Source organism: Perca fluviatilis, chromosome 3 (genome assembly GCF_010015445.1).
Source record: "Perca fluviatilis chromosome 3, GENO_Pfluv_1.0, whole genome shotgun sequence".
Taxonomy (NCBI): Eukaryota; Metazoa; Chordata; class Actinopteri; order Perciformes; family Percidae; genus Perca; species Perca fluviatilis.
Window position 1 is genome coordinate 43,291,262 of NC_053114.1, and position 15,734 is coordinate 43,306,995.

Genomic DNA, 15,734 nt, shown 5'->3' on the forward strand with positions numbered 1-15,734 from the left:
AACCTAATTTAAACAGCATTTACTATAAAGCCAATGACACATCAGCTGTGTTAGAAATTGCTCCCTATCTCGGAAATATTAACAAAACTATATAGTGTGTTCGCCAATTCTCCGCTGTACATTTCACTCACTATATAGTCCACTATAAAATACCCACAATACACTGCTAATTTGAACTTATATACGATGTATCCTACATTTCAAGTTTGTTTTGGTTTGTTTACATGATGCTGGGCGCGCCCGCCTCCGTCGCACAAACAACTGGCATATTGATGTTTTCAGTGTAGTGTCTGAAATGTGGTTTGGTCGTTCCCTATATAGTTCACTATTTAATAAACACTATAGAGGGAACAGTGAGTGAGTCAATGAAGGAACGGTTTCCAACACAGCTTTTATCTATTGACCTAATAAGTCAATAGATAACTTCCTGTTCTGATGGTTTTCTTTTGGATGTTTACAACTTTTGGCTTTTGAGAGACACCGAATATTATTCATTAAGAAAATAACATAAAATTAAATAAAAAACGACAAACGGCAAGCAAATCACAAACAAATGCGAAAGCCACTCAGGACAGCACCAAGTTTCCATCACATACAAAGTTCAACATTCACCTAGTGACGTGAAAATGTTTCCAATAGTCAGAAAGGAAAGGGAGGTGGGCGTGGTCTGCAATCAGCAGCAGTGGAGAGAGGTGTGGGAACAGGTCAGGCCTGCGCAGAATCAATCACCGGGGATCGCCGCCCAGTGCATGCTGGGTAGATTTGTGTCCAACTTGATCCCGACTTGCTCCGACGTCGTGCACACGTGGGCAACGATAACCTCACGAGCGGTCGCAGGTTTGAGAGGCAAGAACCAGGCGGACCCAGGGCATGCTGGGAAATGCCTGCCTCTCAGCTGATCTTAAAGCTGATTGGTTCAGAATCAACTCAACATGATGACGTTTTATATCAACTTTTATTGTTTTTAAATTGGAGGGATTTTAATTGCCATTTGTCTGATTTAATCCTCCTGTTGTCCTCGGGTCAAATTTGACCCATATTCAAAACGTTTTATATCCGAAATTTGGGTTTATTTCAACCAAATTGTCAAAAAATAACATGGATGGTTCCGTACAACCATTACTCTTCACAAGTTAAATAAAAGATCAGCTCAGTACTTTCACTGAATTTGGGTGTTTTATTCAATTGTATAGCATTTGGAAAAAAAAATAATAATAAAAGAACGTTGAAAAGAGTGACAAAAATGTCAGAAATAGCTTCAAAAACGTGGGGGGGGGGGGAAGCGTAGGAAAAATGTGACAAAAATATCGGTAAGAAGTGACAAAAAAACTTGTAAAAATCTTTGGGGAAAAGCGACAGAAGTGTCGAAAAAGACGACCACAAGAGTAAATTTTGAAAAGAAGAGTAAATTTTGACCCAGAAAAATTAAAAGTTGGTCCGATCGACAGGAAGACAACACGAGGGTTAAGAGCTTATTCTGTACAGAACACGTGTGTGGCGTACGGTGACGTCTAGAACTCAGAGAGACTAGATCTGTTCAGACTACGGATCATCTACAGTCTGTAGAGCATTTTGACAGCTACTGTCTTAATAAAAATAACTAGAGACTGTGTACGAGCTGATATATGGGACTGATAACCTTTTATTAAATCGGAACCGGACCTCACAGGATGTGAGTGTTTCTGTGACTTCTTGGTCAGCCTGAAGGCTGCTGGAAACGGCTGCAAACTGTCTGACTTGACAGCGGATTTGGTCCCCACTGCCTGCTCTCGTCCACTTTAGAGGCGAGTTGTTTGTCTCGGCTGACTGTTGTTGTACTGACGTAAGATGCAGTAGCGTGCTGGACCATCCGATGACTGCACACCACAGAGACAGGACACGGCACTATAAGATATTGTTTTGTTGGTTCTTTGTTCAAACGTTGTGAGCCGGTAGTCGGGCAGGCGGAGGCGCACGGTTGGTGGTTATAAACCCACGGTGGCCGCAAGTCCTGCTACAATCACATACATGAATGAAAAACTAAAATATAAATAACAGGAAGCAGAATAAAACAAATAGGACACGAGCCACGCAGTACAGCACCAAGTCTGCTAATTACTGTTCCATTGTTGCCTTCTTCTTTCAAGGCTCTCCACTCTTAGTAAACAACAGGAAATTATTCCAGACCTGGTTGAGTTTCCCTTTGGTATCATTCACTCGGGCTTATTGTGCTGGGCTGGGTTTTTTCAAGGAAACACTGGCCAACAGAGCAACACCACACCAAAACAACATTTGCATGCGTTGCTTTTTCACTAATTAGTGTAAAACTCTCCCGCAGACGTGACAGAGAGGCCAAATTATTACGGAGCCATACTCCAGGGTTTTTACATAAAAACAGAGGAAAGTAGGGTCCAGGTTGAAAAGAAAATAGTAGTTACCCTTTAACAACTACTCAAAGTGCTTTTACATAGCACAGGCAGCATTCACCATTCATGGTTAGCATCGTTAAGCCTCTGTCCTGATTGACAGGTCCTGAAGCATCCCCCGCTTTATCGCCTATTTTAAAATAAATGGGACAATCACTTACTAAATGAACGTCATGATGCATTGAAGAAGATTTCAAACTAGCGACTGAGCACATAAACTCATTATGAAAAAGTTTACTGAGGTAATAAATCAAGTGAGAAGTAGGCTCATTGTCTCATAGACTTCTATAGAAACAGACTTCTTTTTGGAGCCGGTGGATTCGCCCCCTGCTGGAAGTTAGAGAGAACGCAGCTTTTAAGGAGCTTCATCATCAGCTTCACTTTTTTCAGGCACCGAGCTCAGTCTATTATTTTTACAGTTATATGCCTGATATACGTCCACATAAATCAAAGCCCACACCCCCAAACGGAAACACAAACGGCTTTCCTTTAAAACCTTAAGCCCAAGCTGAGATAACCATGATAACCTTTCAGACTTGACGAAGCTCTGAAGACATTATACAATCATTTATACTACAGAGTAGTTCTCCTCGCGATCAGCAACCACAGTGCCTGAACAAAGGAAAAATTTGCCTAATACTTGCAGATCTCTGCTCCGTTTCTTAATCCTTTAAAAAACACAATCAACAAAACCTCACAGTGCGGTTTGATGTGTGCAGAAACATCACAGTCAAGTGAAGTGCGCGCTTCATCACAGGAGATGAAGGCAAAGTCAATGTCAAAGATGCAGACTGAAGACAAATGCAAAAAGCAATAAGCAGCATTTGTGTAGTTTTACTACTGAATCAGCAGCTTCCCCAGGAGCACAGCGAAAGGGCTTCCCAGTAATAAAGCTCATGATATAGCACGTATCCATGGCGACTGTATACCCAGCTCACTGTTTTCGGAGCATTTTGTGTTGGAGACGTATTCATAATCAAACTGGGATTTCACAGTTTGGTGACCCTTGGTGTCCTGTGTGACAGCTGAAAGCTTTGTGATTGGTCAATTTAGAGGGAGAAAAAAAATAGGGCATGCAGGGAAATGTGTCTAGAGGCCGGACATTTCCAGTGAGGTCAGACACACACTAGAGCTGCAAAGATTAATCAATTCATTTGAAAAGTTGTCAACTATTATATATATATATATATATACTGAACAAAATTATAAATGCAACACTTTTGTTTTTGCCCCCATCTTTCATGAGCTGAACTCAAAGATCTAAGACTTTTTCTATGTACACAAAAGGCTTATTCCTCTCAAATATTGTTCACAAATCTATCTAAATCTGTGTTAGTGAGCACTTCTCCTTTGCCGAGGTAATCCATCCACCTCACAGGTGTGGCATATCAAGATGCTGATTGGACAGCAGGATTATTACACAGGTGTGCCTTAGGCTGGCCACAATAAAAGGCAACTCTAAAATGTGCAGTTTTACTGTATTAGGGGGGTCCGGGGGGGTCCGAAAACCAGTCAGTATCTGGTGTTAGGGTTAGGGTGATGCCAGACACCATCAAATGTGAGCATTTGCCCATTCAAGTCGGTTACGATGACGAACTGCAGTCAGGTCGAGAGAGAGAGAGAGAGAGAGAGGGATGAACCCTAACCATAACCATAACCATAACACCAGATACTGACTGGTTTTCGGAGAGAGAATGTGTTCTAGTTTCTTCTCTCCTCTGTGACAGTAAAATGAATATCTTTGAGTTGTGGACAAAACAAGACATTTGAGGACTAAAAGAACACAACTGTCCCTTAGGTTTATTCAAAATCATCCACAGCAGTTGAGTTGAGAGGCTTCCAGTGCCATGTTGAATGAATCTGTTTGTTCTGGTTGTATTTTACCGATTGAATGTTTAGTTTCTTACTTTATGTCTTTCATTTTCCCCTCTGCCGGAAGGAGTCATGTTTCGAGACACTTTTGTTTGTTAGCAGGATTTTGCCAAAACTTGTTAACAGATTTCAATAAAATTGAATCCATTGGCTGAGAAGTAATTGAAAAGTTTTTGGTGAACATCCAGGAAAGGATTTGTAAAAGGACAATTTTGAACATTTTAATGAAGTCTTTGATTCACTATCACGGACGAACGGGCGGGCACGCACACGCACCTGGATCTCTATGTTCCTATGTTTTTGTGTCCAAGTGACTGATGGGAACAACAGTCTTTGACATTGGTCCAGTATTAAGAGAGATTGCTGCAGTCGGCAGCGGAGAAACAAGCTACAATGTAAGTTAATAGGGCAATTGTCCAGCTTGTATTTACCTTCACAAAAGTGCTTGTTTTACCGCTGACAGGCTCAGATTAATATTCTAAGTGTCTGACAAGATTAAGGAAAGAGACGATCACAAAAAAAGATGCTAAATGAGCATGAACATACAAAAAACAACTACAAATGACACTAAATTACGACAAACGACACTTAATTACTACAGAGTTTATGACAACCACAAAGATCAATTATAATTGACTCAAAAAGAGACACAGAATGACCCCAAAGAAATGTAAAATGACAAAAAAATAGATGCTAAACGACAACAATGAGACGCAAAATTACAACAGCTACAACAGATTCAAAATGACTACAAAAATGGACGCAAAATGACCAAAAGTAGAATCTTCCGAGTTTGCGTCGAGGGGTCAGGGGTCCGGACTTACAAATGTTGCTGAAAAAAAACACAAAACGATTACAAAAAGACGCTCAATGAGAACAAACATACAAAAAACAACTACAAACGACACAAAATGACTACAGAGATGCCAGACAATTACAAATAGATGTTAAATGACTATGAATACACCCAAAATGACCAAAAACATATATACTAAATATAAAAGACCACAAATAGACACAAAATGGCCGCAAAGAAACCTAAAACGACTGAAAATCAATGCAAAAGAAAACAAAAACAAGGAGATGCAAAATTACTAAAAGTAGACTCTTTGAGACTCTTTGGCTACGTTCACACCGCAAGTCTTGATGCTTAATTCGGATTTTTTGCTCAGATCCGATTTTTCTGTTCGGCTGTTCACATTACCTTTTAAAATGTGGCCTATATCAGATTCCAGTGTGAACTGTTTGCGGTTTCGAACTGACCCGCATGCGCAAAAGAACAATAACGATGACATCAGACGCAGCACGCTGTTGCACTAAAGTTAGGGAGGTTATGGAGGAAGTAAGCATTTTCTCTTTTATTTGAAAATGTTTTTGTAATGGCAGCCGTAACATTAATGAGCAGGTGCTGAGGATTTTTCAAAAAACGGAGCAGTTACGGTGTGATCCTTCTAGTTTTGATTGAATTGAAGTATCTCCCCATACACTAATTAGGTCTAACACCTCCCTCTCCCTCCATTGACTTGCTCCATCACTGTTCTCCATGTTGTAGGCCTAGTCCAGTTTTTAATGTTACTGTCTGTGTCTAGACTCCCACCGGCGCATAACTGTGACAAAAGTTGATGTAGATTGACGTAAAAGTCCCATCAAATCCACCTTGGTTGTTCCATCTACGGCCGCATTGGGCAAGATTTGAGTGTTCCCACTACTTCTGAAGAAGTCTGACCCCCCAAAAAAAAAATCTGATTTGGGCCACTTTTGCCTGAAGTCTGAACGTAGCCTTTGAGTTTGGGTGACTTGTAGTCACATGTAGTAGGGGGCCTCTTACATGTTTGTGCCCAGGGGTCCATAGTCTCATAACTAGGGCTGGGTATCACCACTGATTTCCTGAATCGATACCGCTGACGATTTGGGATATTTCAGTTGCAAAACCAATTTTGCTTGGATATGAAAGAGATTCTACAATTGTACAAGGTTCCATCTAACCTACTGCATTACTAAAAGTATCAATGTTTACATTACGAATTGACCGTAAAGCAGTTACAATAATTTAAAACTTTTTTTATTTAACATGAACATAATAAAGTGCAGCTCTACAGACTCTAAAGTCTGTTAGTTTTAAAATGGCCATGCCCGTTTTTTCCTTCGGCAAAATGTAGCCTAACTTCGGAGGGCTATTTCACCCCCTTTCCCGACAAGCTAGCATAACTTGGTTGGTACCAATGGATTCCTTAGGTCTCCTCTACAGACATTTTACTATTCTTTAGACCCAGCCCTCATAACCGTCCATGTGTGGCATGCAGGTATACCGTATTAAAACGGACATACAAAAAATGACCTGAACTACTCTTTAAAGACCAGAAACAAACTGAACTAAAGTCAAATCCAGCTGCCTGTATCTGCAGCTCACTGCAGACTCAATTCCTCAAAGAAGATAAAGCGCAGCGGGCAAATGCCGCCTGCTTTTTGGAGTAAAGAACACAGGTAAGAAACTCAATTCCAAAAGCCAGTATCTGTCCTCTTCTGCCCTGCACTACATCACAAATCCCAGCCGGAGAAGGCGGTGGGCATGCTGGGGACTCCCTGCCAAGACTAAAGATCAGCTATTTTTCCCCGGCAGATGCGAGTCGCAGCAGGAGAAGGCCACAGACGGGCAGGAAGGCAGGCAGGGTGAGGAGGTACAATAAAACAGGGAGGAGAGGGGGGAGATGAGAAAGTTAGGAGGCACAACAGATTGTCATCCACCTCCTCCCTCCCTCCGTTTGTCTATCTCTCTGTCAGAGCTCTCACCATCTTTGGTCTCTCGCTCTCTCTGTGTGTGAGTCCAAAGGGCTCACACACAGAGACTCAGATGTCACACAAACACACACACACACACACACACACACACACACACACACACACACAGACACACAGACACACACACAGTTGCCCTTCCCTGGGTCCTGTTTAAGAGCAGAGATACCATCTTTACCTCGCTCGATGGTGTTTTAAGCCCCCAACGTCGACTTCAAGGCAGCCCTGCGACCGTTGACTTCAAGGCACCTAACCCTAACCCTTGCCTAATCTGCCTGGAAGGCGACGTTGGGGGCTTAAAACTCCAAACACCCTTTACCTCCTTGCTTTGGTCTCTCGCTCTCTCTGTGTGTGAGCCCTTCGGGGCTGATGGGCAAAGAGCATTTGGACTCAGATGACACACACACACACACACGAACAAGGTAAAACAGATTTGCTTCTGCACGTGTCATGGTATTTTTAAGGTTCTAGCCAACTATTGAAAAAATAAAAGCACTGTATTCATTAATAACCAAAGTAGTCATATGTAAGCCTACAACTTTCATTCACTTCAACAACGTCACTTCAATCTTCACCAGCATCAGAAACTTCTGCTCTATCAAAAAAGTGACTTGAGTAGAAGTAGAAGTGCTCTTTAAGCACCACATTTAAGTGGAAGTAACATTTTTTGTACTTAAGTATTGGCAAGTAGTTTATTTTAAAATGTACTACTCAAGTACTGAAAGTAAAAGTACTGTGTTATTTAGTTATTAAGAAAGCAGTCACAAGTTTAAAGATCATATTGTTTATATTATGTCAAATGTTTAGCCAAGGCTGTAGCCAAAGGAATTAACAAATATTAATTATATTAAAAATAACAAATATTAACAAATACTGAAATAAAATGTACAATTATCACACTGTGAAAGTAAAATAAACATCCTCTCCAGCACAGTAACGATTAAAGACCCAAAAACGTGTCGCACACCAGCTAGTAATGTGTAATGAACAGGAAAGTTAGCAAGCTAGCAACATCCAGATAAACTAGATCAGCTTCACATCACAGGGTCAAACATCCAGATAAAGTAGATCAGCTTCACATCACAGGGTCAAACATCCAGATAAACTAGATCAGCTTCACATCACAGAGTCAAACATCCAGATAAACTAGATCAGCTTCACATCACAGGGTCAAACATCCAGATAAACTAGATCAGCTTCACATCACAGGGTCAAACATCCAGATAAACTAGATCAGCTTCACATCACAGGGTCAAACATCCAGATAAACTAGATCAGCTTCACATCACAGAGTCAAACATCCAGATAAACTAGATCAGCTTCACATCACAGGGTCAAACATCCAGATAAACTAGATCAGCTTCACATCACAGGGTCAAACATCCAGATAAACTAGATCAGCTTCACATCACAGGGTCAAACATCCAGATAAACTAGATCAGCTTCACATCACAGGGTCAAACGGTTAACATTCAGGACTCACTGCAGACTCAAACAACTCAGGAATAGCTTCATCTGCTGCAACAATGGCTAAATAGGAAGAGTACAACCTTACATCGTCTCTGACTTCTGAACGGGCGACCGTAATGAAAAGAAACACAACGCGATCTTGGGGATTTTAATTACGCAATTAGCGTACGTAACTATCGTACACACACTGTAACCTCCACAGTCTCCGTAGCGTGAGGAATTCACAACAGTAACGAGTAACGATGCAGCACATAAAAAATCTATCGGAGTTAAAGTATTAAACTCATCGAAAATATGTACTCAAGTATAAGTGGAAGTAGGAGAAAAAATAATACTCCAGGAGAGTACAGATACAGACTTTTAGTACTTAAGTAGAGTAGTGAAGTAGTTCTACTTCGTTACTATATACCTCTGGACAAAACACAAGCAGCCCGAGCTCAATCCCAATTCTCATGATTCCTCCATATCCATCACATTTGGTCAGCTATCTACAGCTAACACATGTAGAGATGCAACACATTCTCATAAACGGTTCGTACGATATCGTACGAAAATGTGTGCACACCAATTTGTGTGATATCCTACGAAATTAGGGCAACCGCTGGCTGGTTACGCGACGCCAGCTACACGACGGTCGCATCGGCTGTTGTTGCTAGTATAAGTTTAGCCGACAAAAGGAGCTGGGAGCCGGGTACAGGGCACCGCGAGGTAACAGCAGTTAAGCGACGACAGTTAAGTTTAGGGAAAAGATCGTGGTTTGGATTAAAAACACACCGGTGAACAAACATCCGTTTCCTGGGTGATAGTCTTTTTCCCCAAGAAAGGCCGATTAACTGATAAAGTTAATAAATTAAAAAGTGTTCTACTTTGGCTCGGCTACAGCTCTGTGTCTGACTCACCACGGAGTCTGACTTAATGTCCCGCCCACAACATCCTCCAGTCAGGCTTTTTTACCAGGTTACTGGTCCTGCTGTTGTACACATGCCTTTGATATGACTGAACTAATCAATGTCAGATACAGGGAGTCAAGTCAAGTAGAGATTTATTCATCCACACAGGGGGAAATTGGCCATAAAGGCATTGGCATTGGGCTAAAGGAAAGAGTTTACATCATGGACAGATCCCCACGGTGTAGAGAAAGAAACAGCAAAAACGTTTTCATCAAACATCTCAAATGCATTCATAAAATACTGAAATAGTGTCATTTGGAGGTGCAGAACAGAAAGCATCTGAGGAATTGCTCTCCTGACCCCTGAACCCGTTCAGATTTCCATCAGCACAGAAGGCCATTTCCACACCAGTGAACTGAGCAGTTCAGCTGAGCGTGAATCTGTCTCTGCAGTGTCCAGTAAAACAAAAAGGAGGCTGGGGGAAGCCAAAGAATGGCTATTCAAATTACTATTCCCGGAGAAAGGCAGGAGAGAAAAGTGTAACACTGACGGAGGAAGCAGGTGCAGGCTGTAAAACCGTCAAGCATTAATTAAACATCTCTGGGCAAACGAGACGGTCCGCCCGCCTACATGCTTACACCTGACATTTAGGTAAATTAGCCAACAGTAAACGCCGGTCCTCGGCTGCTCCGATTGGATGAAACGGAGGAGAGAAGCAGCGGCTGAAATGATATGGTTTCATGAAATCCTGGCGCTGCTTCAGTCAACAGGTCGAGGCTATTCCTGAACGCCTCTTCACCCGAGTCCTGAGTTGTTGTTTTTTGTTGGTCTGTGATGTGTCTGTCAGGTCAAAACCGGGCTGAATTTGTGTAGTCTGATCCTGGCATAACGGAACAGGTGCTGAGCTCTTATTGTGGCTGAAATTAGTTTCTGTCGCCAACAGACACTCAAATCATTTTTAAAAGAAACACCAGTGATTTCAGTCTTACTTTGGGAAGAGGAGAGTTGTGATTCAACAAAACATATCTAAATAATAAGAACTCAATTTAAAACAACAGTCACACAAAACACTTTTATGAATGAGTATAGAGACATAAGGGGAGGTGATCACACGGTGTACGCGAGTGAGAGGGGTGGAGGGAAATAAAACGGATGAAATAATGGTGCGAGCAAATACAGGAAGCTGTGTTAGTGTTGGTTTTTGGTTCTGAGCGTGTACATGTCCAGGGGTGTTGTCAAACGGCAAAATCTCAACTTATTCCAACGGATTCGCTCCCCCCGTTGTCAAAAAAATGTGCAAAGGTTTCAGCTTTGGTGATCCGCATCACTAACTGGGGCTGTGATTATCAGTCCTTCCAGAAAATGTTCTAAATAAAACACACCGTGATCACAGCGGCTCATACTTCCCTGCACTACACCTTGAAAACGTCATAATAGTTGGAAACGGCTACTGTTGTCGGTTTTGTGGTTCTGTTTATAGAAACTACATCCTGTTATATCGCGCGATCATACGTGAATTCGTGGCCCGATGGTATTTTTTGCCTCCAACGGCGCCTTCCAGGCAGCTAACCCTAACCTTAACCCTAAACATAACCATTGCCGCGCTGCCTGGAAGGCGCCGTTGGGGGCAAAAAACACAAAACACCCAAATCGCAACAAATCCGGAGCTGGTGGGTATTGAAGGACGGCGGAGCACGGAGCCGACACGCAGCCGTACCACAGTTGGTGGAAATGAGGAGTTACAGTACGAAGGAGACGTTTTAAAAAGGGAGCAGTGTTGTGAGGCCTTTGGGAGATCACTGTAAAGCTTTTCACTGTAAATTTACAGTAAAAACTCACAGCCGCTTCACCAGTAAACTATTTGTTTACAATAAGCATACTGTTTTTCACATTTTAAGGTATTTTACTGCAAATAGACAGTTTACCGTATTATTTGAATTTACAGTAATATACTGGCTACGGTGTAATTCCTGCCTTTTCCTTTATTTTCCCAAGAAGCATTGGTATTAACAGTAAATACCTGTAATCTGTAACATTTGCAGATAGTGCTGTAATATTATTTTTTCCTCTCAGAATGCATTGCCATTTACAGTATGATCCTGTATAACATTAAAACAGTAAGATACTGTGAGATTTGACCTGTAAATTTACATCAAAGGTTATGTTGATTTTTGTAGTGGCGGCCCGCCATGGCAAAATGTCTGCCGCCACGGTATCAGAAATAGGGCAGACGGACAACGTAGTCGCTTTTTAAATAACCCTGCCGAAATAATGCATCACCCCACCCCCCGTTGGCTGCCGCTCACATTGCAATTTAACAACAAGTAGAACTATTCAGAGGTTATTGGACCCGTCCACTTTAACAACACATACTGTTGTGTTGTTGTTCGAACAGAACAGCCCCCACTGCTAAAAACACATCCAAAGGAAACACTGGATACTGTGAGATTTTATCTGTAAATGTACATCAAAGGTTTACAGTGTATGTATTAATGGTTAATAAACCATATAGTAATGCTTTATAGATTACTTGGTTCATTAGAACACCTTTTATGTTGCCAGATTGTAATAAACTCCCTCTTGGCTGGTGTTTTTCCTCCTCCAGCAGTCTTTGTCTCTAGGTCATCAATGAACCCATTGACCGCTCGACTTCTGGAGAAGTGCTGCAGACATAGGGCTGGATTTAACAATTATTTTCAATAAAACGTATTCTGCCGACCGTTTTCACAATCAATCAACTGATACTTTAGTCAAATACAATGACAGAAAATAATGGAAAAGTCCCAGGGGATGTTTGAAGATGTCTCGTTTTGTTAATCAACTAATAGTTTTAGATCTGCTGCAGAGCTTCTGACGCCTGCTGTTTATCAATGTTGTATTGATTCTCCAGCAATTACTGCAATGCAATGGAGCAATCAATAAAGCTATTAGTTACACCTGTGTTTGATAAATCAAATTATATCTGCTATGAAAAGGGTTTATTAAACTTTCACATAGGGATGGGCGATATGGAGAAAATCAGATATCACAATATTCTTGACCAAATACCTCGATATCGATATTGCGACGATATTTTAGGGATGACAATTGGTGCTTTAACAAAATATCTTCACACTTGCATTTTTGATAAGTAATCATCAGTAATGTGGACATAATGTCTAAGGGGGGATAATAGAAGAGCTAGAACAGTCTGGTAAGTTCAGAAAAGTACATCACTTTACTGTAATGCAGCCTTTAAAACCAGGAAAAGACAACACTTATGTTGTATCACGATATCACGACATCCAAAATCTAAGACCATATCTAGCCTCATATCGATATAATATCGATATATTGCCCAGCCCTACTTTCACCTCTTCCCCTGGTCATGTCTGCCTCCTAGTTTGGGAAACACCGGTTTACTACTAGGGCAGCAACTAACGATTATTTTCATTAATGATTAATCTGTTGATTATTTTGGATAAGTTGTTTGGTCTATCAAATGTCAGACAATGGTGAAAAATGTGGATCAGTGTTACCCAAAAAGCCCAAGATGACGTCCTCAAATGGCTCGTCTTTGTCCACAACTCAAAGATATTCAGTTTACTGTCACAGAGGAGAGAAGACACTAGAACATATTCACATTTAACAAGCTGGAATCAGAGAGTTTCTACTCAGACCGTCTAAGAGAGTACTAAAATAGTTGGCGATTCATATAATAGTTGACAACTAATCGATTCATCTTTGCAGCTCTACAGTGAGACTCATTACTAAATCTTTTGACTGTGATTTATTTATGGTAATTAACAAATACAAATGAAGTTCAACTTGAATTATCCAAAGTAATTGGTATACTTAAGAGTTCCTTTATGAAAGGGTCCCTTGTTAGATGGTGGAACCGAAATTTCACTGGAGGTTAGGTTAGCTTTATCCAACATATAGCAACAGAAAAAAACGCCACACACCGGGATCACAGCGGTCATCTCTGGAAGGGTTGACAGGAAGTTGTATGAACTCACTTTAAGTCCCCACTGACAAGTCCATGCAGAATTAGCACAGGCGACACATAGCCTAAGGGTGTCAAAAAGAAGTGACAAAAGCTTAACGCTTACCTTGGACGTCGTCCTGGTTCCTGTTTCACTCCGACTGTTTTATTCCCTTCGTCCTGTTGTCCTCTTTCTCTCTTTTTTTTTCTTTCCCGCGGTTATTTGTTCCTAATGTCGCTTCATGACTCCCGGCTCTCCGAGCGCGCACCGCCGTCAGTGGAGCAGCTCTGCCGGGGGAAAAAATAAAAAAAAAATAAAAAAAACTTCCAGTCAAAGTGTGAATATGTGTGGACGGAAGAAAAAGGGCAGTGGTGGGCAGCAGGAGAGCTCCAAAGAAGGAAGGGAGGGAGGGAGGAGAAGAGAGGCAGCCGGTGCGTTTTAAACCTGATCTCCCGGAGAGAAACCCGAGCGCTGCCGCGCTGAAATTCAACCCGAGGCGACAGACACTCAGCGCGGCTCCGAGCGGCACATCTCTCCCCGCCTGACACCGAGACAGAGGTAGAAGAAGGTGGTGGTGGTGGTGGGGAGGAAGAGGAGGAGGAGGAGGAGGAGGAGGAGGGGCGTTGATTATCAGGGCACCAAGCGCGAGCGCCTGCCGACAAGCCAGGTGGATGTGAGCCCAAGGGCGTAGGTTTTGTTTCCACATTGGGGGGGGGGGCACAATCCATAAAACTGTACAATTCACAGCTGTGTGTGAGATAACTCTCTCATTCCCTCACAAATAACAATATGGTGCTAGTATGCTACTTGCACACTGTTCACTACATATTTAATATTATACATATATTTTATTTTGTTATAGGCTACATAGTAGTCCATACATTTAGGGACTATGATGTTACAAAATCCAGGAAATAATTAGGTTGATCATAATGATAAATTCTCCCAGAAAGAAGGCCTATGTATTTAGGCTGTACTTTTTATTCTACACTTACTGTACATATATAAACATGTAGGCTACATTCTTTTCATTCCTCTACTTTTTTTCCCTGGTATTTTGATCGTTTGTTATCTTATTTTATTTATTATTTCTAGTATATTTCTTGGATTTCCTGTATGGGGGCACAATCCATAAAACTGTAGCCTACAGCCAGGGCCGGCCCAAGACTTTTGGGGGCCCTAAGCAGGATTTGGTTTGGGGACTCTCCACATTGTAACGTTTTGCCACTGCACTTGGCACTAAACCAACTTGTGTATTGTACATATTAGTTTAAGCACTCATAATGTGCAAATAAGCATTTAAAGACTAATGTGGGACCAATTAGCAGCAACACCTTATCTTTAAATTGACCGGCTCAATTGTGAGACATTTCAAGCACTCTTGGGGGCCCTCTGGTAGCCACGGGGCCCTAAGCAGCCGCTTAGTTCGCTTATGCGTCGGGCCGGCTCTGCCCACAGCAATTCACAGCTGATCGTAAGTAATTTCCCTGTTTGGGATATATTAAGTCTATCTCTCTCTCTCTCTCTCTCTCTCTCTCTCTCTCTCTCATGGGGGGGGAGGGGATATTTGAGCATCAAACACTTTATTTCCATTTCTGCATCAATTTATGTCTTTAAGTAGGAATGCTGCTGTATTGTTTAAAACCTTCTGCATATTCAAAACATCACACGTGTTTCACGACGTTTTTTTAGGAATCATGTCCATCTCAACAACAAATCGATTAGAGAATGAAACCTTGTTAAAGTCATAGTCCAAATTTTAAACAAACAAAAAAGATCACCCTGCGGAAAAGTGGCCCTTTTCTGCGTTGCAACCGCGGACGTGGAAAGTCAGCAGAAGCCACTGCAAAATGTACATTACTGCAAGGTGAAGATGGTACGGTCCACTATAGGGGTGTCTGAAATCGTTGGGAAACATATTTACAGGTAAGATGGATATTTCCATGTTTTGAGTCCCCTGAACAGTTATTTTTAACACTTTTGGGGTTGTCTTTCATGTTTTTTGAGGGGGACTACCTCTGCACCCTGCATCCCGCCTGAAATCTACGTCTATGTGTTAGCCTGTGGATATCTTTGTCATTTTTTGTCGCCCCAGGCCAATGCAGAAATGTCCCTGAAAATGCACATACAGTAGATTATTCAATCCAAAATTTACGCTCAGTGTCGACACATAGCCTATAACTTTTCCTTATCAGTAGAGCTGGTTATAAAATAGCATAAATACAGTGAAGCCTGCTGCAATTTATTAAAACACATGTTCTAGTTTCTTCTCTCCTCTGTGACAGTAAACTGAATATCTTTGAGTTGTGGACAAAACAAGACATTTGAGGACGTCA

The 15,734-nt window shown here is 41.6% G+C and overlaps 1 protein-coding gene across 1 annotated transcript in view; it reads right to left on the reverse strand.

Annotated features, from left to right (window-relative positions):
* LOC120556519 (SH3 and multiple ankyrin repeat domains protein 2-like) overlaps positions 1-13,926 on the reverse strand; it is a 287,467-nt gene extending 273,541 nt beyond the window's left edge. Inside the window, exon 1 of the mRNA XM_039796163.1 lies at positions 13,525-13,926. The gene's annotated coding sequence lies outside the window, so the exon portion shown is untranslated. The remainder of the gene's footprint in view (positions 1-13,524) is intronic.
* Between the last annotated feature and the right edge of the window lie 1,808 nt (positions 13,927-15,734).